The sequence below is a fragment of the Orcinus orca genome, chromosome 13 (assembly GCF_937001465.1).
Source record: "Orcinus orca chromosome 13, mOrcOrc1.1, whole genome shotgun sequence".
Lineage (NCBI taxonomy): Eukaryota > Metazoa > Chordata > Mammalia > Artiodactyla > Delphinidae > Orcinus > Orcinus orca.
The window spans coordinates 35,511,789-35,537,441 of record NC_064571.1 but is presented as its reverse complement, the minus strand read 5'-3'; the positions used below and the strand labels follow the sequence as shown (position 1 = coordinate 35,537,441).

The 25,653-nt window shown below is 39.0% G+C and overlaps 1 long non-coding RNA gene across 4 annotated transcripts in view; it reads left to right on the top strand.

Annotated features, from left to right (window-relative positions):
* Positions 1-25,352, top strand: part of LOC117195576 (uncharacterized) — a 97,754-nt gene extending 72,402 nt beyond the window's left edge. Inside the window, exons 3-8 of one of the 4 annotated variants that reach the window (XR_007471098.1) lie at positions 2,358-2,410; positions 8,113-8,167; positions 8,273-8,334; positions 14,155-14,240; positions 18,854-19,059; positions 21,718-25,352. This is a non-coding gene — a long non-coding RNA (uncharacterized LOC117195576). Of the gene's footprint in view, positions 1-2,110; positions 2,411-8,112; positions 8,168-8,272; positions 8,335-14,154; positions 14,241-18,853; positions 19,060-21,717 lie in introns of those variants that run through there. The other 3 variants (XR_007471097.1, XR_007471096.1, XR_007471099.1) reach the window with 3 other exon arrangements.
* Positions 25,353-25,653: the final 301 nt, after the last annotated feature.

The following is a 25,653-nucleotide window of genomic DNA, read 5'->3' as shown; positions in this document are numbered from 1 at the left end:
AAGGGGCTGCTTAGATATATTAGAGAAAGGTAATGACAGAACCTGAGCTGGGAGACCAGAGGAAACTGTAGCTTACATTCAGGCCTTTCAAAGACACCTGCTTTGGGGTGGACGAGAGTGAAAGAATGTGGTAGGTACGGGTGGATGGGGACAGACTAAGGGACAGTCCATCCCATCCCATCTGTCAAGGCACTGTGTCACAGAGCAGAGGGCCTGGTCTAGAAGAGCGTCAAGTTCAGCAACAAACAACATGGGGCCTGGAGCCCCATGTACACAGCTGGTATGCTTCCAAATATGGGGATAAAACTCTGCTGGAGATTCAGTTTTGGTTCAAGAATATAATTTTTTTAGAAGAAGAAAACTCTAGGGCCACCAACAGCATTGTCTCCCTTCATTCTTCTAAGAAAATTAATATTTAAAAACGAATGTGTCCTAATAGGCACATTTATGGGATGGTTTATTCATGGAATGACAGGACTAGCAAGTGAGTTGCCTGGGTATTCATAACCCCAATGACATATATGGTCATTTTTTGGAGTTGCTGTGCATTTATGCCTTTGGAAAGTTAGCCTCATTCTCTGAAGCTGAAATCCTTTTGACCATAATTGCTTCTGACCTAAAATTACCCACCGTCACCATAAGATGCCTCTTGGGGACAAAGAAATAAATACAGTAAATATCTGATAATAGATATAAATAATAAGCCCACTTAGACATTATCCTAAATTAGACTAGGATGAAACTGTATAACTATATATGTAAAAATATAAATTTTTCTTCTCATTTTGATGGGGTCATTATAGTTAATACTAAAATAAAATTTGGAACGTATATCGAAGTACAAGGGATGAATAAATAAAAATATTTTTATTCAATAAAAATATTAGAATCAGGTGAATGGTTAGATAGATGGTGGTTATTTCACCACTTGTTCTGAAGGCAATTTTGCAGTTTTGTCTTAAAACCAGGTATGATTGTGTATTCTTAAATATGTTGGAGAGCAGAGTCATTGCTACGATTTGCAGGCAGAACCTCTTATACTAGATATGTTTATACAGACAGTATGTCTTAGCGCTTTCTGGATCCCAGGGGTACAGAGAGCATTCCAGGACCGCAAAATTCACTTTTTCACAGCCAGACCCCTAACTACTGCCATGCATATCTCAGTTTTATTGGTTGAATTCTAATATCAAGATGATGTGAAATTTTAGTTACTGAGCCAGATCTTGCAGATAAGAAATGCTGGCTTCCAATATTTAAGATTTAATTTCAAAATTTTCAAGTCATGCATGTGCAAGAGAATTTCTATAAAATGTAATTACCTGAAATTGTAAGTGAACTCCGCATGAGATATTTGAGTGGAAAAGGAGATCATTTATAAAAATTTTAAGTTAAAATGACTAGACAATTTGGAGTGAAGTAAATTACAGATGATCAAAAACGGAAGTTTATTATTTGGCAACTTTAAAGTGAATACTTTTAGTCAACAAATACAGCTCTGAAACAGACGTTTTCTTGTATGCATATTAAAAGGCATAAATTTTTGGCTACTATTACATATCCATTAAAATAACCATAATATATGACATCTCTAATTTGGAAAGGAATTGCAGGTTTTTAGCCAAAAAAGAATCTCATTTGAAGTTTACTTTTCTGGGCTGTACATATGTCAGAAAGATGCGATCATTGAAACTCCAAAGAATGTTTGTTTCTTTTAATAGCATAGCAGAAAATTAATGGCATGGGGGAGGGTGAAGTGACAATTTAACGTGATGCTTGATAGCTGTTTACTTATCACTTTGTGCCCAGATTTCAGTGTCCTGTAAAAGAAAGGGGGAAATAAAGAAGCCACAGCATTCATACGGCTTTTAGGGCACTTAAGACACATGGAGGAAAGTGCCTAGAAGGCTATTGAAATATTTGCAAAACAAATCATTTACATTTACCTTTTGTGTCTGTAAAACCCAGAGTGCCTACAAAGACAGAACCAACTTTAGCTGTAAGAAATATTTCAGCATCAAAATGGTTAATAGTATTATAGCTTCAAAAGAGCCTATTGGCTCACCCTCAAGGATGCCCTGCAGTTGTTGTTAAAGTCATCAGATGAAGCTAGCCTTCTCAGCTAGCTTTTAGATTTGTCTGCTAACAGTAAAAATACTATAATAAATCGGTAACATATGTTGCCAGGCAAGGAAAAGTGATATAAATAAAGAGACTAGGAGACCCAAACCAAGTACAATGTGAAAAGAATTTAACTTTCAACCTATTCGTTGGCTAATTAACATTTGAAAAGCAATTTGAAAGTGTAACTGTTATTTGCTTATATTCTTCCTCATTTTTTTTTTTTCTCTCTTCAGATTGCATTCTTACCCAAATACTCCTTCGTGATTGCCTGTTTTGCGGCTTTGGGGTAAGTCCCAGTTTTCCACAACCTTAAGAAAAAAAAAAAAAGCATAACATAAAAGATGCCAAAAAGACTTATGTGTCCTGATGCATGGGTTTTGTGAAATATACATGGGTTTGTTGTTTGGGGGGGGGGCGGCTAATGAAATAAAGAGAAGGGGTTTGTTTCTGCAAGGATCCAAAAGTGTGTGAAAGTGTGCATTGCAAACGAGTCTCCCATCAGGAAAGCCACCTCTGGAATGGAAATGACAAAGCTTGGAACACACACAATCAGTTATTTTCACTAGCATTTAAAATATAGAAAACAAAATCTGCTTTGGGAATTGACTGAATATTTTATTTAGCTTTTTTATTGAGACATCCTTTGAAAAATGGCATAATATAAATAGTTTTACAAAGCAACAATATAATCAATCTCTAAACTAGAATATAAATCAAGGATTTCATTAACTGCTGGTAGCCAGTTTGAATTGTAGTCGTGTCCATAATGCCTATCTATCTATGTATGTCCGAGTTATATTAAAAACCTCTAAATGGCTTTGTAATATCAGCTACATCTAGCTATTATAATAATTAATGGTACTGTTTTATAAATCAATACATGTATTCTTGATAAATTCATATCCAGTTAATGGTGTAATTTAAATAAAAAATTAATGTAATAAAGGACATACAAAAACAGGCAGGAAATCTTTAAAGGTTAAGAGACAAATTTGTCTAAATTCATTTTTAACCTGTTTTGAAAAAGTTTGTTTAAAATCAGTGGAGATTTACCTTGTTTTTGTGAAACTAATCTTGTCATGTCTATTGGTATCTAGTATTGAATTTGTAAGATGTTTTCTTTTCTAACTGCTAAGCTTTAATTACATACTTATGATACTGTGGGATGTTTTACTACCATTGTACTCGTTTTTTTCAATAATTGAGTATTCTTTAGAAAAATAGAATAAAACAAACTAAAATCCTCAACCATTCATTTATTTTCAATACATGAATGAAATGTAAATGCTTTATGTTTTTTTGATATCACTAAATGAACTGTGCTGAAAATCTCCAAAGTCATATACAAATTTTATTTAGGGGGGGGAAAAGGACTGATTAGTTCAATGAATTTACATGTGTAAGAGCCAGAGTTTTTACTGCTTTCACTGAATGAACATCCTAGGAATTTTAGAAAGAAAAGAAAAATGCATTGACGAGTTCACAATGTATTTTAACGCTGCACATGGGTGGAGAAACATTCTACAAAGAGTGTATTATTGTTCTAATTTTAAAAATACACACCAAAGGCATATTAAGGAATAATGAGATTTAGAAAAAGAACTGAATGTTGTAGGTGATCAAATACAATCTTAAATCTTTCCAAATAAAATTTCATTTCGTTTATAGAGGAAGCATTTTACACAAAATATCTTTCAGAATTATGCAGACCAGTCTGCCCTGCCATTCTCGGTGACATGGTGCAGAATGTTACTTTAATCCACTGAGCTTTTTCTGACATTTTTCTTAACATTGCTGAGCCTTATTTAGAGCAGCAAAGGAGATGTGTGCAGTTTCATTTGACACTGATGGGTGTTTCAAAATGTTACAGGAGAGAGAGAGAGAGGAGAAAAGATTTGCTGCTAGTCATTTCATCAGTAGAGCTACAGGAGCAATTACTATTTGTTAAAAGTTTCTATTTCAAATGAAGCTAAATTTTAAAGAAGTCTCATCCCTTTAGAAGAGCTGACGCTTGGAAGAGGAGGGGAGAGAATGCACATTAGTGATTACATGTTAAAGTGCGCTCAAGTACTGGAATCATTTAAAATGTATTGTGTTTTTAGATGAAACCTACAGCAAAACCACTCCTAAGAGGCTTAATTTAGGTTTTATAGGAAGAACATAAAAAAGACCAAGTTACAGCCACACACTGAAATATGGGGTACATTTAAAATATCTTCATTTAAAAACGTATGTTTATTTTCCCTCCTGGGATCACTAACGTGTGTCTCGACAGAGAAAGCGAGGACATGCTACATTCTTAAAAATTATCTGTTGAAGGGATCACATTCTAAGACAGGTTTGAGCATTTTTATGACTACAGATAACCTCTTAATTATGTCGCTGCCTTCCACTTGTTAATCAGGGGCATTCAACACTCGTTAACCAGCGAGTGGTTGCCTTTAGAAGACTACGCTATTTTTAAGAATTAGAAACACTTTATTCCCATCATCATATTATCGCATGTATGATTTTAGCACTGCTAGAAACTTACCTGCTTGAAATACCAAACACCAAAGACAAGGTCTAGATGCTTGTAACGATGTTGTTAATTACTTCAAATTGTGCAGCTCATGAAAAGCTTTAAGAGATAGATAATTTTACTTTTCTTGTCCCCCCACCCCTGTGCCTCCCCTACCTCTCACACAATTCCTATTTGAACCAATTTTAGGTGTCTTCTGCCACCACCAGCATGTGAGATACTCAGAGACACTTTCAGAGAGCAAGGTATAAGTGGAGTAAATAAAATCATTTCACTATTGCTTTATCAACCCTCCTAGGTAGTTTTCCTGCCAGCCAACCTGCACTGTTAAAACCCATAAAATTATGCAATAGTGACTTATTTGGAGGTTCTTTAATCAGATAATGGCCAGTGTTAGGAGGGAAGGGCCCAGGGCCATGTTGCTGGCACTTAACACTGGGCTTGGTCATTACGTGTCTGGTAGAGACCAATAAACAGCTGATTACTACCCTATAAGGAGCCAATATTTTTACATTTATCCTAGCTTTTTTTTCTTTTCTTTGCAACTTCTCATAATGGCAAGGATTTGTCAAGAAGACCTACGAGCAGTAACCTCACAGGCCCCTTAAAAATAAGAATCTTCCTAGCGTGAAATGATGCCTTTGGTGAAATGGTGAGAATGATTTTGGCTTTTACAAGAGCAGAGGTTTGATTACTTTAAAGCCCATTTCTTTCAGATGGGGAGACCCCCGGACAGCATCCCTCACTCTCCTGTCCCCTTCTCTCTTCTATGACAGGTTCACAGGCTGCAACCAAGGGGTTTTAAAATGCAAATATTTATATTTGAACTCTGGCAATAACAGAGTCATTTTGCTTCCTCCGTTAGCCTGTGAAAATTGATGCTGCGTACCTGGAACTACGTTTCATTTCTCTCTTTACACGTGAAGATATTATATAAATAAAAGATAATTTATGGAAAGGAAACAGCCGTTTGAAATAATAATCCTAAATTTGACTGGGTAATCTTTTAAGGCTTTAAGAGTCAGAGATGCAGATTTCCACACTTTTAAAGAAAACTTGATTACAACCGGGAAATGTGTGCTTTTGAACACCTACTGAATTTGAATGCCGGCGTGGGTCAAAAAGGAAAAAAAGAGGGATAGAAGGAAGGCAGGAGAGAAAAAGGTGTGAATTTTACACATGCTTTAAACTAAGGTATTCAACCACATGTTTAGACTTCTTGTTACAATTTTATTGACTCTCTTTATACCTGAATATAATTTTTTCATAACCGATGTAAATTGCAAAACAGTGAGTCTTAGAAAATGCCTCTCTTGCCTGGGATCCTCATCTTAGTATGAACAGCACGATACCCAGAAGAAATGGACCCTAATTTCAGAACCTCATACAAAGCCAGGCAATTCTTGAGCCAAACAAACAAAGGGGGTGTAAGCGATTTCATTTATTTTGATAATCCTCCCCCTGCACGGGAGCATTTTGCTGTCTTTGTCAAAGTGAATGACAACAATTTGGCCAACTCTCTCTGAGCTGCACTCAACAGTGACAGGCAAATTATCAGAGGCCCTGCACTTCTTATTATCAGAGGAGAAGCCATCAGGGGGATGCATGGAGGATACCTCTCCCTTGTCACTATTTGTCAGTGGGACAAGGGCCACTGCTATGGGTAGCTGACAGGTAATTTCAACAATAACAATTACTCCTATTACTGGTGTCATAAACAATTCGCCCAAGGCGTGACAATAGCAAAGCTTTATAATTCCATGCCATATAAATAAACGCCAGCAGGTAACAAGTAATTTAGCTCCAATCAAGCTTTCACCCTGGCATTAATATTGTTATGGCAAGAAAATGGAAAATTGAAAAAATTCAATATGTTAATGAATTAAGAGAGGTTCAAGGGCTAGACAAGAGGGGTTGAAAAAGGGAAACCAAAATTATTATGGTATCATATTTGGTGCCATGCTGAGGGCCAAACAGCAGTATAATTACTTTAAGATTAAGAAGGGAATCAAAAGTACTGTTTGCCTTAGACTTCAGACCTGGGAAAAACATGACACGGCCTTTCAAAATCCTCCTGTCTCTGATTTCTGAAGAACATAAGTAGAAATATAAGAATGTGTATATAATGTAGCATCTCGCTAGCTTTTTTTTCCACCTGAAATCTTTCATCGGAAACAGAGGCATGAGTACCAGAGGAACATTTCCATCTGTTTAAGGAAATCGCATCAGCACCTGCTTCCTTTACATTAAGTCTCATACTGAAACTATTTTAATAAGCCTATTTTTATCTGTGCTGAAGGTAAAGCTGAGAACCCCTCTTTGCTCTCCAACTGTCCACAGTTTGGAAGTGGGCTCGAGGATACAGTCCAATCTTCCTCCGTAAAACTTCCTGATCAAATGAATGTACAATTTCACTATTTGTCCGGCAAGACAATGTGCCATCACAGTGACAGCAATAAAAGAATTTGAAAATCTCTAATTAGGGGAGCTGCAGAGCAATTAACGCATGTCAAATTTTACTTCATTAAGTGCCACTCTAATTTTCCCTCTAAAAATTAATGGATTTTTTTTCCTTTTGGTATGTGTGTGTGTGTCCCCTTAAGGCAATGTTGATTCAAATCTGCTCAAGATGCAGTGTTGCACAGCTAAGCATCTTCTTGATTACAATCCGCCACACTTCTAACTGCGCTCATTCTCACTGCCACGGATACTTTGTCAACAGTCAAATTACACCACGCTGATAACAATGCATAATGGTCTTCCTCCTCCGAGGCCGCTGGCAGGAGATGGGGTTCATAAAAATGTGATGTTTTCTTCTCAACTGTTTCTTAAGGAAGTTTGTATGACCAGGTCACTAGTCAGGCGTTAATTTTTTGAAATGAATTCGTTAATTTCAAGAAAAGGAGTGAAATGATGGCGTACCAAAATACCTCATTGAAAAAAAGAATCAGGAGACGAATAAGGAATTGAAAATATCTAGAGCCAAAGTTTTGCTTAAACACTTTGTTCAGAGACATTTTCAAGAGCACTATTCTTGGTTAAATACCACGGTTTTTTTGTTTTTTTTTTTTCCTTTACTTATGGGCTATAAACATTGGAAGCCTCTCTCGAACAGACAGTATTTAGATTATGAGAGAAGTTTGTTTAACTGACATATTTGCCAGAATCCTCAAAACATCACAGGACATGGAAGACAGATGACTTTTTTCTAGGTCAAGACTGTATATTCCAGATAAATGTTGATTCATTTTAACTATTTTTTATCCTAGTTGCTTGTTGCAGATCTGTGTGTCTGAGTCATCAGCCCATGAGAGGAATATTTCTCACTGAAAAATGAAAGAGACACAGCGATTAGATGATCTTACAGTCTTTTTAGAGATCATTCACATTTAATATGTCTAAAACATGATCAGATCCAGAACAAAAAGGGGGAAATTAAACAAAATGCTCAGTGTATCTCTTTGCAGATTCTTCAGGGAGTAGAGAACATTCACATGGATGACATCCCAGTTTTCTCATCATGTAAGTATATTTTTGGTTACATGTTTTCTTTAAACATATTTATTCAGTAAAAAAGTAAATTCATGGGATATACACTTCTTTTTTTTTTTTTTTTTAAATTCACAGGTTTTGTCCAGCTTTTCATTCACTGACAACGAACTCAAAAATCTAAAATTGGATATTTTGAGGTTTGTATTTCCTAATATCAAAAATTCCTTCCTTCTCGTAAGGCATGTTCTTAAGTGGTCTATTTCAAACAAAAGAAAATGACATTCCCCTTTCAGCTAGCAAATGTTAGATTCTCTCAAAGTCGATTGGGGGCTCACTTGGAAGTTTTGCCATTAGAGACACACAAATCGAATTATTTTCATCTCTCCCAAATATCATTCTTCGAACTTTATAAATATAGCAATACTAGGTTTAGCATTTCGTGAGGCTTGTTTACAGATAAAGGTATCTCGATAAAAAAAACCAAGCTCTGTGTACTTTGAAAAGACCAAAACCTGGAACAATCTCATATTAAAACATTACCAAAGGATTGTAAAGGGAAATTTAAAGGGAGAAAACTTGATTATATAATGCAATCCAGCAGTAATCAATTTTACCTTCAATATCTTGCTTTTGTTTTCCAAATGCTAAATAAACAATACATAATGCATCCCTCATCAGCCGAACCATGGAGGCTCTGTGCTCAAATAACAGGAAACATATTCAATTTTCCTAACAGAAGACAGTTCATTAAGCTGTGCCACATCAAATAAAACTTTAATTTCTCCGGCATCAGAGTCGCAATGAAAGCAATTGAAGAAGATGAGCCATATGGTACTTCTATCAGCAAACACATATTGCTCATTCCCCCAAAGTTTTCTAATTCTGCTCCCCAGACCTGCGTAATATAGATAATGTGCTCCGAGAGCAGCAACCATGAGCTATCTAGTGTACACTTCTAATACTGTATTTAATGGGAAATAATGAATCATAAAAGCCTAGAGAAGACGTCTTTTGCTAACCTAAATCTCAGCTGTAATTTCATTGTTCTGTGCCTAAGATGCTGTTTGCCCTTTCCAAACAACAGCAGTTGAGCATAATTATGCTGCTTCAAACCTGGGCTGGCAAAAGCATCCCTAATAGAACCAAGTTTCTATTAACTCCTGAATTTCTGAATTTGATGATGCACTGATGCAGACATGGAGATAACCAAGCATGTGTCATTTTAAAACCCAAAGAAGCGTTTTCTCCTTCTGCTCTTTAGTCAGACTGCTCAATGCTTTTATATTCACTCCCTCCTCCCCACCCCCTCTCACCCCTACCCATGCAACAGGAGTGGCATGATTAAAAATGAGGAGATTTTCTTGTTATTAGCAAATTTGACATTTGTCTGATGAAATGCACATAAAATGTGAAAGCTACACAGTGCTCAGAAGAAATGTCTCCGCTCCAATCCAGGCTACCAAGATGAAATAATTTAGGTAAAGCAAATGTAAAGATCCTCGTACATCTTTACTCAGAATGCTAGGATTGGATTATAAATGAAAGAACCAAATATTGCTGAGCTTTTAGAGCGATGGTATTTTGACACATGGGAAGCGTCTAGTGTTTCATCTCTCACCTTAACTGCCTTGATTATTAACCTAAACATCATACATATGCTCAAATGCAGCAATTTCTCTGTCCTGGGTCCAGCCTGTCTTCTGGCAAGAGATTGGGGTTGGGGCTTAATTCCTTTTTAGAGAAAAAAAAAAATTCTTTTCCCCCCAAATAGCTTAATGATTTTAGCTTTTCCATTTTTAAAGCTCATCAAATCAATATTTTCCCAACACAATGCTCATTTAAAACACCATCAAATAACACTGCGGATACATATTGAAAACGTATTTTAATGGTTTTGTTTGTTTTGGCAGCAAACTAACCAAGGACGATTAAATTAAAAAGAGACTTTTAAAAGTTAGAGATTGCCTTTTTAACGCTTATTAAAATCAGCATGTTACATGCCTGTCTTTGAATTAGCTCTACACACTTGATTACCATCATTAAAACTAGTTGTTTGGGTGCTGGTCTGTGATGGCTCAAACCCTTCCTCAAAGCCGATTCTTACTAGTTATTAACTTGACGTCTCTTTTCATTGAAATTAAAAAGAAAAAAATCATTCTGGCCCGTGGAAGAAACAGTCACCAAAACGTGAAATAGCTCAGCGAGACAGCAGTATGAAACTATGAAAAGACCAACAGGTAAAAGAACTACAGTCACATCTAAAACATATTCAGGAAAAAAAAATCACAACGACAACACAGAAGCAGTCCATTGATTATATTTCATGAATGCCTTAAAACAAATGTTTAAACAGTTTTCTGAAACAGTGCAGAAAACCCCTGCATGCTCCACTGGCTTGCAATGACAATGGCCTATTGCAATGTAAAACACGCTGGAGAATAAAAAGGTGCTTTTTGTTACCATTTTATCAAAGCTGTTCATCTTGGAGCTGCAGGCAGCATTTTGCTGGAATTGCAGATATTTCTCTGTCCAGGCTCTTTTGTTTGTGCATCTCATTTGCATATATTTATCTCCAGCTGAGGGTGCTTTCTGCTCATTAAGGCCTCCCTTCCCATTATTTCATAAGCCAGCTGCTAAGAGGGATTTCACCTGTGGTGACTGAGAAAAGAGGGGTGAAAAACTAAATTCTTCATAAAAAGGAAATCTTCTGAGTCTCTTCCCCTATAAATGGGCACCATTTGTGTTAAACAGCCTCTTGTCATGATAGATGCCTCCGGAGGTCAGGGGTTAAAGTTGATTGGAAGGTCAGCAGTAAAACAACAGACAAACCAGACGCCAAACTGGTTCCTTAGCTGTCGGTGGGAGCTGTGGTGCAAACAGGTCTTGAACCTTTTTCAACCTCTAATAAAACAGGGGATGAATCTGAAGTGGATCAACCAGGCCCCTGAGGCAGCAGCACAGAAAAACACAAATAATATCGATATCAGGCAGCCACAGGAAACAATGGGGCATTTCTCCGTGCTACGTGCATACTGCTATTGTTTCAAGGGCTGGGGAATTAATTCCACTTATTTATTTAAGGCGTGTCAACTCACTGCCTAAACCTGTTTCAGTGTCAAGATGAATAAAACTTTTATGGCTCATAAAATAGAGCCATTCATCTCAATGCTCTTTGTGGTGCGGGTTTTTTTTTTTTTTTTTTTTTTTTCTGGCACACTGAGCTAGGCCTCTGCTCCTAGATGGTTACATCTGAACTGTTGCTATGATCCACACCATATTAGAGAACAAAATGATTTCACCGGCAAATGGATCTCAAAAGAAATGACACAGGATGGCATTTTAGCTGCGATATAATAGTCCCCAAATTCCTCTGAAATCCTCATCATGCACTTGTATCTGTTTTGAGCATGCGTTATTGACAAAGCAGAAGTTTTGTTATTTTAGAGGAAAGTTAAAAAATGCTAACAAGAAAAAGTTAGTTTTCTGGAATATCATGCATTTCATTTGACTTTAGAAATGCAACCTGGTTAGGGTATCTGTTTCCCATTCAGCACCTTTAGCCCAAGTTTTCACTGCTGTGTACTCAGTTTGCCCTGACGGAATAATTCAGATGCCTTCTTTAGCTCCACAGCTTTGAATTTTATGTTTGATTTTGAACAGAAAATGCCAAATATAAATATAAATGGAAAAGAAAATGCATTTCAGCGCATTTTTGCATTATACATTTTTCAAAGTTCAGTTGTAGAATCAATTTTACTTTGGATTTCCTACTGATGACTTTAATAATAATATAATACTAATAAACAAGTTAACATTTATGAAGTGCCACACACAGTGCTGAGCACACACATGTTCTCATGCAGTTGTTAGTGATAATTCAATCCAAGCCACAGAAACCCATTTAGAATAATAATGATACTCTTCAGTACCCAGACCATACCTTAGAAAACAAAAAAAATTCCAATCAAACAATATCATTCTAGCAGATGCTTTAACAGGGAACATCATGGGAACCAGATTGCTTTATATTAAGATGAGCAAAAAGAAACAACTCCATGGCATTTCACAAATTCTCCAATCACGGGTCAAATCTCATACATCACAGCTCTTTGCTCTGTTGCAATGTAAATTGACTTGTGGGTGATTCACTTACTCTGTTGTCCCAGTTGCTTTGCTTTTGAGATCTCCAGTGAATATTGTAGCCTTTACTTATGATGCCGGATTATTTCTAATTTAGTCAGTCGGCAGGTCAGTTTTTCCACATGAATTCAGGTTTTTCCAGCAAGTAGATTATTTGAGGATAGCCCAAACAGAAGTTGTGCTTTCACATTTTGCTCATGGGTGAAGATGTGGCCCTGGGGAAAGAGGGGTTTGGTTTCTGGGTGCCAAGCACTGCTTAAGATTCAGCTGCTCTTTCTTTCCCATTTGAACTGGTGCGTGTACCAGAGCTCTGCATAGGGGTGGTCCCTTTACCAAGCAGCCCTGTTTGAAAGTGGAATTGCTTTCAAGTGGCCACCAGACCCTGAGAAAAATATTTCAACTCAAAATTGATTAGGTTTTGGTAATCTATGGCAATGTGTTCTCATTTAAGCACGGAACAGGAGATTTTTCTTCTATAACCCATTACAGTTTAAAAAACGCAAGAAGTCTTGCTACACGCAAGACGTTCAACTTGTGGTTGGAGAAATTTTCCAACTTATTAAATGTTGTTTATATCCTCCTCTTTGTACACCGTCTGCCTTCCCAGAGCTCCCTCTGTATCCGAGTTACCAACTTTCTTTCGGACCTTTCACATTAAATTTAACCCCACTCCCATCTGGCAACCTAGACCCTCCAAGTGACTAGAGCAAAAATACACAGTTTACTCCCCCCCAAGTCTGCACTCTCGTCCCTCGTTTTTCTTTTGCTCTAATCTAATCACTAATTCTTAAGCTTGGCCAAATAGTTAAAAATGTTAAGTGCTAGCAAGGCCTTCTACCTCCCCCTCATATCTGTCTCTGTTTATGGAATGGGCTCAGTTTCCTCCTCTTCTCCTTCGGCCTGGGGTCTTTGGGTCAGAACACTGTAAATACACACAGCTCTGGCTCGACCCATAAATCTGAGCAAAGGGCAGGCTTATATATTCAGATAAGCACGGGTTGGGGCGGGAACATGGAAGGAGAGCGAACCAGCAGAATCTGACGCTCTGCAGCAATGTTCAGAAAAGAGAAGTGAAAAGGCCAGGAATCTTTAGTGGGGAGGGAAAAAGATTTTTATCTCGAAACATCTCTCCTTATTTCTAAAGGATGAGGTTGGCACTGCTTCCTCTTCTTCTTTTTTTTTTTCTTCAATTTTTTACTTTTTCCACATTGCTTATACTCACATCCTTACTGAACATATTATCTTAGAGGCAATCAAATTAAACAATAAATTTCATTTATTTCCAATGTCCTTTTTCCTTTTTAAGTGTATTGGCTTGTGTTTTGAACTTTGTATATGTGGGGGGGTGTGTGTGTGTGTGTGTGTAATGTGAATTAGAGTCCTTTTCCCAGAAATTCTCTTCTTCTGGAATTTTTCAAACCTAAGGTCGTTGCCTAAATAACCACGTTGTTAGTCACCACATTGAATCCCAAAATAAAACACGGCTGAAGGAGCTGGGAATGACAAAGTGATACATAAATGCTTACACAGCCTTTGGTCTTTAAAGCTTCTACTTGATTTCCAAGTTCAAGTCTTTTCTGTTGGGTTTTCAGATCTCAAGATTTTCTGTGACTCCTGAAATACCGCCCTTCTTGGGAGATGTGCCCCTTGTGGACATAGATATTGTCGCAATGGAAAATCTTGAGCCAGGTGACCATGGCTGAAAGCGTACTTTCTACCATTCATCTGCCCTGACTCTGCCTTAGGGGCCATGAGCCACCCCATGAATTTGCCTCAGTCACTTAAGAATCTAGGAAATGTGACACTTGCTTTGTTTCCAATCTAGGTTTTATATTTTATCATATACATATATACAATTTTTAATCTCATTTCTCTAGGTTATTCTTTTGGCAAATAGAGAACTCATATTCCTCAAAAGGACCTTCTTTTCTTGGGTTGAGATATTAGTGACAACTCCATGTAGGTAAGAGAATTTTATGGGAAAAACTGCCAAGAGGGTAACGGCGCTGGCTGCCCAGACCGTTTTCTATGTTCTAGCCTCACCTTTGACAAATAGAAATGATAATAATAATGATCACCATTTACTGAACACTTACTTTTGGAAAGCAATGTGCCAGGTGCTTTATATGCATATTAATTTAAATCCTTATAACAGTGTGACACATGAAGTATTATAGTCTCCATTAATGAATGAAAAACTCTGGTTGGAAAAGTGAAGAAACGTCTCCCAGAACGTACATTTAAGCTTAGCATTTGAACGTGAGTCTGGCTCTAGAGCTCTGTCTTCTGAACTGCCTCTCAGGGCCTCAGGTTCTGCGTCTTCAGGATGTGGGTCTTGGGTGGAACGGAGTCTATTTAGCAGGGTATTCCATGTCTGGGTTGACTTTCTCTGCCCACACCTCTCCTGAAGCTTAGTCCTGGCATTTTCAACAGCCCTCTGGTGTCATGGCCTGGCTCTCACAGACCTCCTGCACTCATGTCTGAAATGGAATTCATCGATTCCTCACCCAACCTGCTTCTTCTCTGTGATCCACGTAGTGTCCTCTGGGAGCACCGTCCAGTCTGCTCTGTAGTTCAAGCTCAAGGCTCTGCCAGCTAGCTCTCTCCCTTCTCACCTGCCATGATCATCAGCCGACCTGGCAGAGCAGAGACATGTGCAGGAGACATTACTGTCCCACTACCTGGGTTTGAATTTGGCTCCCCTATTTACCAACTATGCAGCATTGGACAAGGTGTTATATTCCTCTGTGCCTTGATTTTCTCATCTGTAAAATGGGGTCCGAAATACTACTTGTTTCATAAGGTTCAGTCTCCTGGTATCGTTTGACTGAATTGTTAAAATAACCTTCAGACTCGCTTCACCAGAGTTATCATTATAAAATAATAGCCATGATACCCTCCTGCTTAAAAAATCTTTACTTCCCTGTTGCCTCCAGGCCTAACTATGGAGTCAGGCAAAGGCCTTCATAATCTCCTGCCACTGGCCTTTCCAGGATCATTTTCCACCATGTCCCCCTAAGCAATTTGTGCCCTGGCAGCAAAAAATTATACACGTGGTACGCTTTTGTGCCTCCACACTTTTGACCGTGCTGTGCCCTCTACCAGAAATGCCCTTCCTTTCCGTTTCTGCCTAGTGATGGGCACTTATCTTGTATGGCTCAGTTCAAAAGTCACCTATTTTTTAGGGCAGCGTAAATTGAGTCAGTCACTTGTAGAGTGTATTCCTCTGTTTTAGAACCTAACACGTTGAATGGTAATTATATGCACTGTCATTATATGCACTGTAACCAGTAGGCTGGGGACTCCTGTGGGCAGAGACTGTGTGTTTTCCAACTTGATATGTTTTGTTCTAGAACCTCATATGTAGTGGGAGCCCCCAAATTTTGATATATAAAATGTTATTCCTCACTCTAAAAAATGACTTAAAGTAAATGTGTATCAAATGCCTGTAATGTGTTAACTAGTTGAATTAAATCTTGTTAGCTTGAGATGAGAAAGACAGTGAACTTGTAACAAAATTAAATTAAAAACTCAAGAGCATTTAGGAGTTTGGGATTAACAGATTCACACTATGATATATAAAATAGATAAACCACAAGGACCTACTGTATAGCACAGGGAACTATATTCAATATCTTATAATAACCTATAAGGGGAAAGAATCTGAAAAAGTTTATATACATATATATATTTATATACACATATATATATATAAATAAAACTGAATCACTTTGCTGTAAATCTGAAACTAATACAATATTGTAAATCAACTATACTTCAGTAAAAAAACCCTCAAACACAACTGAATTGTTCTGTCTCCAAGATGAAACCATCATATTTTTTCCTAGTACACATGTTAAATGTTACAATTTTTTGACACCTTAGGAAAATCTGATAATGGAAATTCTTTAGAATATCAGTGAAGTCTCTATATTTTATATATTTCATTAGAAAAAGAGCCAGTTTTTTCCTTATGTGCCTTTACTCTAAGCATAATACTTCATGGGAGGCAGTATATGAGTGATTACGACCATAGGCTTGGAAGCTAGAATGCCTGGGTTTAAGTCCTGGCACTGCCACCTACAAGCTGTGTAATTGTTGGGAACAGTTTTCTCAAAGCCTGTTCTCTTACCTGTAAAATAGGCATCATAGTAACATCTACCACAGAGGGTGTTTTGAGCATCCAATGAGTTAGTGCATCTAAACACTTAGATGAATGCCTGACTTACAGTAAATGCTCAATAAATATGCCCTGTTATCCAGTTGGTGTTTACAGGAGAGTCGCCTGGAATCCTAGTAGAAAGGCGAGGTCTATTTCATTGTCAGGGCACAGTGCAGAGAGGCGGGAGAACCTGGAGAGATGATGAATTGGCCCATTCACCCGTGCAAGGACTAGGTATCCATTCAGACATCATTTCAACACATAAGCAATTTAATGTTTCATTTTGTCATTGACACATGGAGCTAAATCTAGGAACAAACCCAGATTTTAAGTTAGCAGTTAGGACAGTTGCCTGGGTTCAAATCCTAGCTCTATGACATACTGGTTGTGTGAACTTGGGAAAATGTTTTTATTTCTATAAGTTTAAGCTTTCTCATCTGGAAAAGGAGGAGAAAAAGACTAATTTTAACCTTCTACCTGTTGTGAGGATTAAATGAAAACAAAACAACTTGACATGCTTATCGCAGTGCCTGTTGCATAGTGAGTGCATCATTTCTGTTAACCACCGTTTTCTTATTGAAAGTATCGTTGTAATCTTTTTACTATACGATGTGCTTTTTTTTTTTTTTTTTTGCGGTACGCGGGCCTCTCACTGTTGTGGCCTCTCCCGTTGCGGAGCACAGGCTCCGGACGCGCAGGCTCAGTGGCCATGGCTCACGGGCCCAGCCGCTCCGTGTTAATGTGCGATCCTCCCAGACCGGGGCACGAACCCGTGTACCCTGCATCGGCAGGCGGACTCTCAACCACTGCGCCACCAGGGAAGCCCCTACGATGTGCTTTTTAAATTTACTTTACTGTGAAATATATCATACCCGTGTCTTGCTTTTTTCATTCAATGGTTGCAACTGGACTGATGTGGGTAGTTCTTATTCCATCAGTTTCACTGCTGTATAGCATTTTATTATACCAACACCTCACAATTAATTGTGTTATTTTATTCTATTGATGGGCATCTGGACTGTTATTAATTGATTTCTACTACAAACACTACTGCATAGAACATTCTTATATGTGCCCTGGTGCACATGTGAAAGACTGAAAGACGTTCTTTAGGAAGTTAAACCTAGAGTTGAGATTGTAGGACCGGTGAATACTCAAACTTACTAGGTAGTGGTAAACTGTCTTGTAAGTAGCAGCTCATGAAGGATTTTTTGACAGGAGATCATTACAAACGTATTTTGGGTCCTCATAAAGATTACTGCATGTTGTAGTCAGTCTCTAAGATTTTATGGTTTCAAAATAAAATCCAAATGAGCCTCTTCTTTTGGTATTCACACCCTCGTGTGGTGCTCTCCCACACCGTACCAAGGTTGGTCTTTGTGACCAACAGAGTATGGTAAAAGTGATGGTACGTGTTACAAAAAACTGTAGCTTCTGTTTGTGGCATCCTTTCTCTTTCTGTCTCTTTTGAATCTTTCACTCTGGGGAAAACAGCTGCCGTATTGTGCAGCTCTATGGAGAAGCCCATAAGGTAAGGAACAGAGACTCCAGCCAACAGCCAGTTAGGAACTATAGTCTACCAACAACCATATGAGTAAGCTTAGAAGTGGATTTTCCAGCCGCTCAGGGCTTGCAATGACTGTAGGTTGATAGCTTGACTAAAATCTCATAGGAGACCCTGAATCAGAATTGCCCAGCTAGGCTGCACCTGGGTATTTGATGCACAGAAATTGTGTGAGATTGTAAATATTTGTTGTCTTAGGCTAAGTTCTGGGGTAATTTATTATTCAGAAAAGATAACTATACATATTGCATTAAAAGGCAAAACCTTCCAAGTTCCATTAAAGAATTTTTGAAATAAAGCAGGATATTAAAACAAATTTGAAAACAGATAATGAAAAGGTTGGTGCACTAACAAATGTAGATGTTTTTAAGTTGGTTGGTCATGTAAAAAAGCACCGTGAGGGTGGGAAAGCAAGGATAATTTATGATTTATAACCTGCAGAAACATGTTTACATGTCTTCAAATTTTTAATTTGATCTGTATTATTAATTATTAGTCTTTTAGATGTGTGTATAATGCAACATATTCATTATAACATAATAGCAAAATAATAGGCATCATCTAAACATACATAAATAAGAGAATCATTAAGTAAGTAGTATATCCATTCAATAGAGTATTAGAAAGCCGTGAAAAGAAATATATATAAAGTAATGACATACTCCCAACGTAAGTTAAGTGAAAAGGGCAGAATATACCCTACAATCAGTATAAAACCAACTCTACAGGGATTTAAAGGTGAAAGTGGGCATCTCTCAGTTGGATTGTGGGGTTTTGTTTTCTTCAATAAACTTTTTCTGGGCTCTGTAAGTTCTTTCTAACAAACTTGTGTTATTACTTTTATTATTAGGAAAACGCATTTACCACCTGAGGAAATTATTCTTGGTTTACTTTTAGCATTACAAAGAAATGAGGACCACAGACTTCTACCTTCAAATTGGAAATAGCAATCTTATCAAACAGATACCGACAGCAGAGCATCTGTAAAGTTTCTGGATGCTGCTTCACGTTGGCTGGCTTCCTTCTAAATCATCTTGGTCTTTGGACATAATCAAGGTCTTTTATCTTGTTATAATTGATGATCTTGTTGATTTCACTTATATAAACAAATGTAATCTATGTGTTGTTTTGTTGACATCAGAGCTTCTGAAAGAGAATCTGAGGATAAATTCATGGAATAGTCTAAACTTTCATGTGACTACAGTTTGTATTCTTCAGCATCTGTTCATGAAATTGAGAGGAGGAAGAATGAGGTAGATGAGATTTCATGGAGAGGCAATGTGGTGGTGAGGGCTGCCTAAGACCTTTCAAAATGGGAAGTGTGTTTGTCTAAGGCAGCCAATGGTGGCATAATTGAAGGAAGGGCTTTGTTAGGTTGAATGGGGTCTAGAGTCACTGTCTGAAAAATGGTGCTTCATAACAGAATAAATATGAATCTTTTTTTTTTTTTTTTGTGGTACGCGGGCCTCTCACCTTTGTGGCCTCTCCCGTTGCGGAGCACAGGCTCCAGACGTGCAGGCTCAGCGGCCATGGCCCACGGGCCCAGCCGCTCCGCGGCTTGTAGGATCTTCCCAGACCGGGGCACGAACCCATGTCCCCTGCATCGGCAGGCGGACTCTCAACAACTGCGCCACCAGGGAAGCCTTGAAAATTTATTTTTGATAATAGTAAAAAAAAATCTTAAAACTTAAGCATTTAAATAGACTAAAAATATATTTTGTTCTTAAAATTCCCTTTATAAAAATATCTTTGCCCGTTAAATTAAACTTGGAAAGACCTTGAAATACGGTACTAAATTTGAAAGCGTTAACTAAAGTCCCACCACTTAAGGAGAACTGCTTCAACATTTTAGTGTATTTATTCTGATATTTATATTCTCTACGCATTTCCATTGCATACTGTGCTTCTACCGTTATGCTTTATTGTTACTGTATCTTCCCTTCTAGACCATCAGGTCTGTGAGGACAGTGGCTATGTCATTCTAACTTACCATCCTTTCCTCAGTCCTTAGAGCAGAGTAGGTACTTAATAAACACTTGTGGAATGGCTAAACTGTTTGGACTACACAAGGAAAAGAGAACAGCCAGGAACAAGTGAATAAGTTAAAGCAAAGCTCTATGCCAATTGAGACTATTGGCAATTTGGAATGCTGTTCTCAGTACCAGGTGTCACTGAGGACAGACACCAGGTGCCACCTGAGTGTGCCAGGGCCTGTGCCAGGTGAAAGTTCAGGGAAGCTTTCTGTGAGGGTGTTCAGTCATTGCCAAGAAAAGAGTAGTTTTCTGAACTCCAATGGGGCAACCAAGAAGATGGGGCTTGTAACTGAAACTTCAGAATTAGGAATAAATCATCATGGCTTCTAGGTTTATTTGAACCATCTAATACCGAACCACATTTGCTTCTCAAAACAAAGAACTGTTTTGTTTTATCATGTACAAAATACTGATCACAAATATTTCAGGCTATAAGAAAAAATATTACCAGTTATGGCAAGCACTGGAAATTTGTAATTTGGTTACTTCATACAGATCTGATCATTCTAACATCATGTTTCCAAGCATTATTTTATTAAGCACTCCATTTATAGGGAATCGCGTAGCCAGAATTTATTGTTTGTTTAGATTTTTCCAATGCCCTCATCACTGAGGTCCCTTGTTGCATGTGTAGAAGATTAAGAGATACAATAAACTAAAAAGAATAGACCAAGCAACACATACTAGATCTGGGTCAAACTAAATAAATATGTCTACTTCTAAGTCCCGGAGTTCAACAAGAACAAAAACAAACTCCTACATATAAAATAAGGAAAATTTTCATAAGAAAGAGATTCAGCCTTAATTTGATCTGTTTGCCCAGGTTCAGCAGTTGTTTAATCTAGAAGCCAGTATCCATAATTATTTTATATTTCCCAATTATACTTTTGAAAATAATATGGGCCTCAAGGAAGCACAACCAAGAAATTAAAATTCCCCCAGGTGTGAATTAAAGCCAAGGCATGTGTTTTCAACTCAGAACAAATGATCTTAAAATCCTGTTTGCATCTGCTATTAATAAAATCGACAAGAACAAAATACAGCTAAATGCAACTCTTCCTAGTGTCAGGTTAAAAGCCAAATTCCCTAGGTTTAATTTCTCTTTGTGTGAGGGTGGACAAATTGCTCAATCTCTTTGCAACTTGGTTTTCTCTCCTGTAAAGTGGGGGCAATGATAGTATCCATCTCCTTGGGTTACTGTGAGACTCCCGTGAGTTAATGCATGTGCTGGGCACAGGATAAGAACTATATAAAAACTAGCTGTAATTATTATTAAACAGTGAAACAAAGCACCTGCCTACTGTTACGTATGGTGTCATCTTCTTTTGTCTTGACAAGAGAACACCCTAGTCCATCTCTGCAGCTTTAGTCTTTCACATTCATTCTTAGCTTAGATTGTTCCCTTCCTCCTTCCCTCCAAGAATGTTTCCCTTGCTCTTCTCTTGGCCAGATCTGACCCATTTTGACTTACCCTATAAAGTATCAATAATAGGCTAGGGCCAGAAAATGGCTCAAGGCTCATGTCTCTGGAAATTAGTGTTTTTGTATTTCCTGACATTCTCGAATTAGCAAGGGTACCTCAGAAGACCTGATGCACTTTAGAAATCTATAAGGTAGTAAGAGCAATCTCTGCAAATGCTTCTCTTCTTAAAATAAACCTCTTCAAAAATTTTTGTCCCAGAGCACAGGTGATGGAGTGTCCCATTTGGCTATTATTTTTCAAAAAGGGGAATAAACGGAAAATTCTCTGTGTGAGGATCGTCACTGCCATGACTGTGCATCAGGAAACTGAATGCAGTTGTTCATTCCTGGCAGATCTGAAGGCAGAAGCCAGTTTCCCGTTCTGTGTCCTCTCCACTCGCCATATCGTCATGGCAAGGGCCTGCAGTGGAGAGAGGTCCAGGCATAGCGGCAGCCGACATCTCGGCCTTCCACCCGTGACTGCAGGTTCTATCACGTGGACCAGTCACTTCGATTCCCAAGCCTCAGCTGTCTTGGCACCATTACGCCAGCTGAAACACCATGGCTGCATCAAAGCAGGGACGTGGTCCAGGTGGCCTTGTGATGTCCCACCCAACTCAATTCTATGACTCCCTTTACTTGTTTTACTGTGAGAACATTGTAACTTCTCCTCCCAAGCGTAATGCCTTTAAAATCTAGCCCTCAAATAAAGAAAAGTCTGCCACAGACTTTCTTCTGGATTTCTTTGCCTTCAGCTGTGGCACTGAAAAGCTTCTTGAAGAGAAACTTTTCTCTCCTCCCATACAAGGCTATAGTAATCTTCCTAAATGCCATTTGGATCACTTTACTTCCGTGTGTAAAATCCTTCAATTGCTCTTCTTTGTGTGGGGGGTGATAGAGCAGTATGTGCATGGCATTCCTACCCTTCATGTGGGCCCCTGGGGTCCACTGCTCCACGGGTACCCTGGGCTCTGGCCCTAACAAGCTGGACAATTCCCCTCCTTTGCCATCTCCTCTCTCCTCCATGCCCTGCTTTTGGATGGATTCTTTCCTCTGAAGTTAACGTGCTTCTTCGCTTTCTCTGCTTGGCTAAATCCTTCTCCTCCTATACATTAAACTCAGGCACCTTGTCCTCTGGGAAGTCTTCCTGAACCTCAGAGGGGGACAAGATGGCCCTCGTCTGTGCCATCTGACCCTCCTTGCTTCCCCTTGCAGGGAAGGCCATTCTGCGTTGTACCTGCTTTTTGGTGTCCCTATTGCCCACTGGTCTGGAAGCTTCTGAAGACAGGGACTGGATCTTGCATTTTGGCAACTCCTGCACCCAGCCCAGAGTCTGGTTACGGTAACAGGGTCAGTAAACGTTTGAAGCCTCAATTTGACAAGATCTTCCTCGTGATAACTAGGGACACTATAAACCTGGAGGAGATTATAATTAGGTATGTATAGCTGGTGGAAAACTGTTCCCAAAGAATTTAGAGAGGACAGACCTAAATCAGACAATAAATGTGTGATGACTTATAAGAATTAGAAAGGGTGGGAGGTAAGATGCAGAGATTACTGAACGTGGGAAGGATTCCTTCAACAGGTAACACACCCAAATGATTCAGCTTTGAAACTGATGAGGTGTAAAATTCTGCTTTTTGGTCTAACAGGTCATTAAACTAATACAAATTGTGGGAGGAGAACTTGTCTGGAAGTGACCCCAAATGAACCAAGACTGTGATAGGAACTGCCCACAATTTTATTATTATTATTTTTAAAATAAATTTATTTATTTAATTTATTTTATTTTTGGCTGCGTTCGGTCTTCGTTGCTGCGCATGGGCTTTCTCTAGTTGCAGCGAGCGGGGGCTACTCTTTGTTGCGGTGCACAGGCTTCTCATCGCGGTGGCTTCTCTTGTTGTGGAGCATGGGCTCTAGGTGCGCAGGCTTCAGTAGTTGTGGCATGCAGGCTCAGTAGTTGTGGCGCACGGGCTTAGTTGCTCTGTGGCATGTGAGATCTTCCCGGACCAGGCTCGGACCCATGGTCCCTGCATTGGCAGGCTGATTCTTAACCACTGCACCACCAGGGAAGCCCCTATTATTATTATTATTATCATTGGCCACTGTGTATTGAGCACCTACTATCTATGGGGCATTTTCATCAGATGCTTTAAATTCATAACCTCATTTATTAAACCCCACAGCATCTCTATGATGTAGGTAACATTAGCCCATTTTGTGAACAAGGAGACTGAGATCAAAAGGGAGATTGAGGTCACACAGCTTGGAAGAGACAGCACCGATGGGGTGACCCCCAAAGGCCACGGATTAAAGGAGGGGCAGTCTCACTTAATCTGCACTATCTCATGAAGGGGGAAAGGTTGGTTCCATTCTGAGAGCCCATTTGAAAATGGTCATAGACCAAGTAGAGCACATTCCCAGTGGGGAGGCTGATGAGGATTTAGAGGTGACAATCACACCCTTGTCTTCTCAGATTTCAGATTCACCTGAGAAACACACAAAGAAGTCAGGTAGATAGAAATCCAAATGTCAGCTTTTTCGGAAAGAACTTGAACTGTGGTTAAACAGACATGTGAATCCGGTCCCCCAACCCAAACACTAAGTGTAGCTGCCAGAACCACAGGCCTCTGCCTAGAAGGGGTTAAGCCTGCCGGGTAAGCTCAGCACAGGCAGGGAGAAGGTCATACTCTGCAGGCAGGTGGGTCTGCTACCAACCCTGTGTGTACTCAGCCAGGAACGCTCAGCAACGTTTCCTAGATTAAACAATCAGGCTGCCAGCCAATGTGACTCTAATTCTTCTCAGAGAAACATAAAACCAGGGAATGAAGTCCTTGTCCCTAGCAGTGGCTCGAATTCTAACTGACGTATCAATGAAACCAAAGGGTGAAATGATGTGATGGTTAATTTTATGCATCACCTTGGCTGGACAGTGGTGCCCAGTCATTTGGTCAAATACCAGTCTAGATGTTGCTGTGAAGGTATTTTTTAGATGTGATTAAAATTTAAATCAGCAGACTCTGAGTAAAGTCAATTACCTCCAGAATATGGGTGGGCCTCATCCAATCAGTTGAAGGCCTTAAGAGCAAAGACTGAGGTCTCCTGAAGAAGAAATTCACCTCAAAGCTGCAATACCAACTCTTTCCTGAATTTCCAGCCTGCCTTACAGACTGCAGCCTCTCTGGTTCCCACAACTGCATGACCCAATTCTTTCTCTCTCTTCCTCCCTCTCCCCCCCACCCCACCTCTCTCTCTCTCTCTCTCTCCCGCCCCACAGTGTGTGTGTGTGTGTGTGTGTGTGTGTGTGTGTGTGTGTGTGTGTGTGTGTGTGTGTGTGTATTTTACTGGTTCTGTTTCTCTGGAGAACCCTGCTAATACAGTGTTGAATCTGCTGAAAGGTTAAAGTGATGGCCATGAAAGCCATGTTCAAGTTTTTGATGGGTTCCCATAGGATAAGGTATTGGGTTTATTCAACGTGTCCCATCAGTGTGGATTATCTGAGATGCCTGAGCATCTGAAACGGTTTAAATAGTGCCTGATGGCCCTTGTCAGTGGTGCTATAGAAAAGATGCTCATATTATGAAAAAGCTAAATCAGATGGCTGGCTGCTAGGGGTACTTCAAACTATTTTGAGGGCAGTGACATTACCTTATGCTTCTGTTAAATAATTATAATGCAAATTTCTCCCCATTTTAACATTTGTGAGGTTCTCTTATGTCTGTTAATTTACTAGTTTTCCCATAGTGCCTAGCACATAACTAGGCAATTATGGAATTGAGTCGAGACGGTAATAATGGCAAATTAAGAACCAACTTTCAACTTTAACCTGTATTTCTCTATTTTCTTCACCATGCTTTGTCCCTATGTATTTTTTTTTTTTTTTTCTTGCGTCTCCCTCCCTCCCACCCTCCCTATCCCACCCCTCCAGGCGGTCACAAAGCACCGAGCTGATCTCCCTGTGCTATGCGGCTGCTTCCCACTAGCTAACCACCTTACTTTTGGTAGTGTATATATGTCCATGCCTCTTTATCGCTTTGTCACCGTTTACCCTTCCCCCTCCCCATAGCCTCAAGTCCATTCTCTAGTAAGTCTGTGTCTTTATTCCTGTTTCACCCCTAGGTTTTTCATGACATTTTTTTTTAAATTCCATATATAT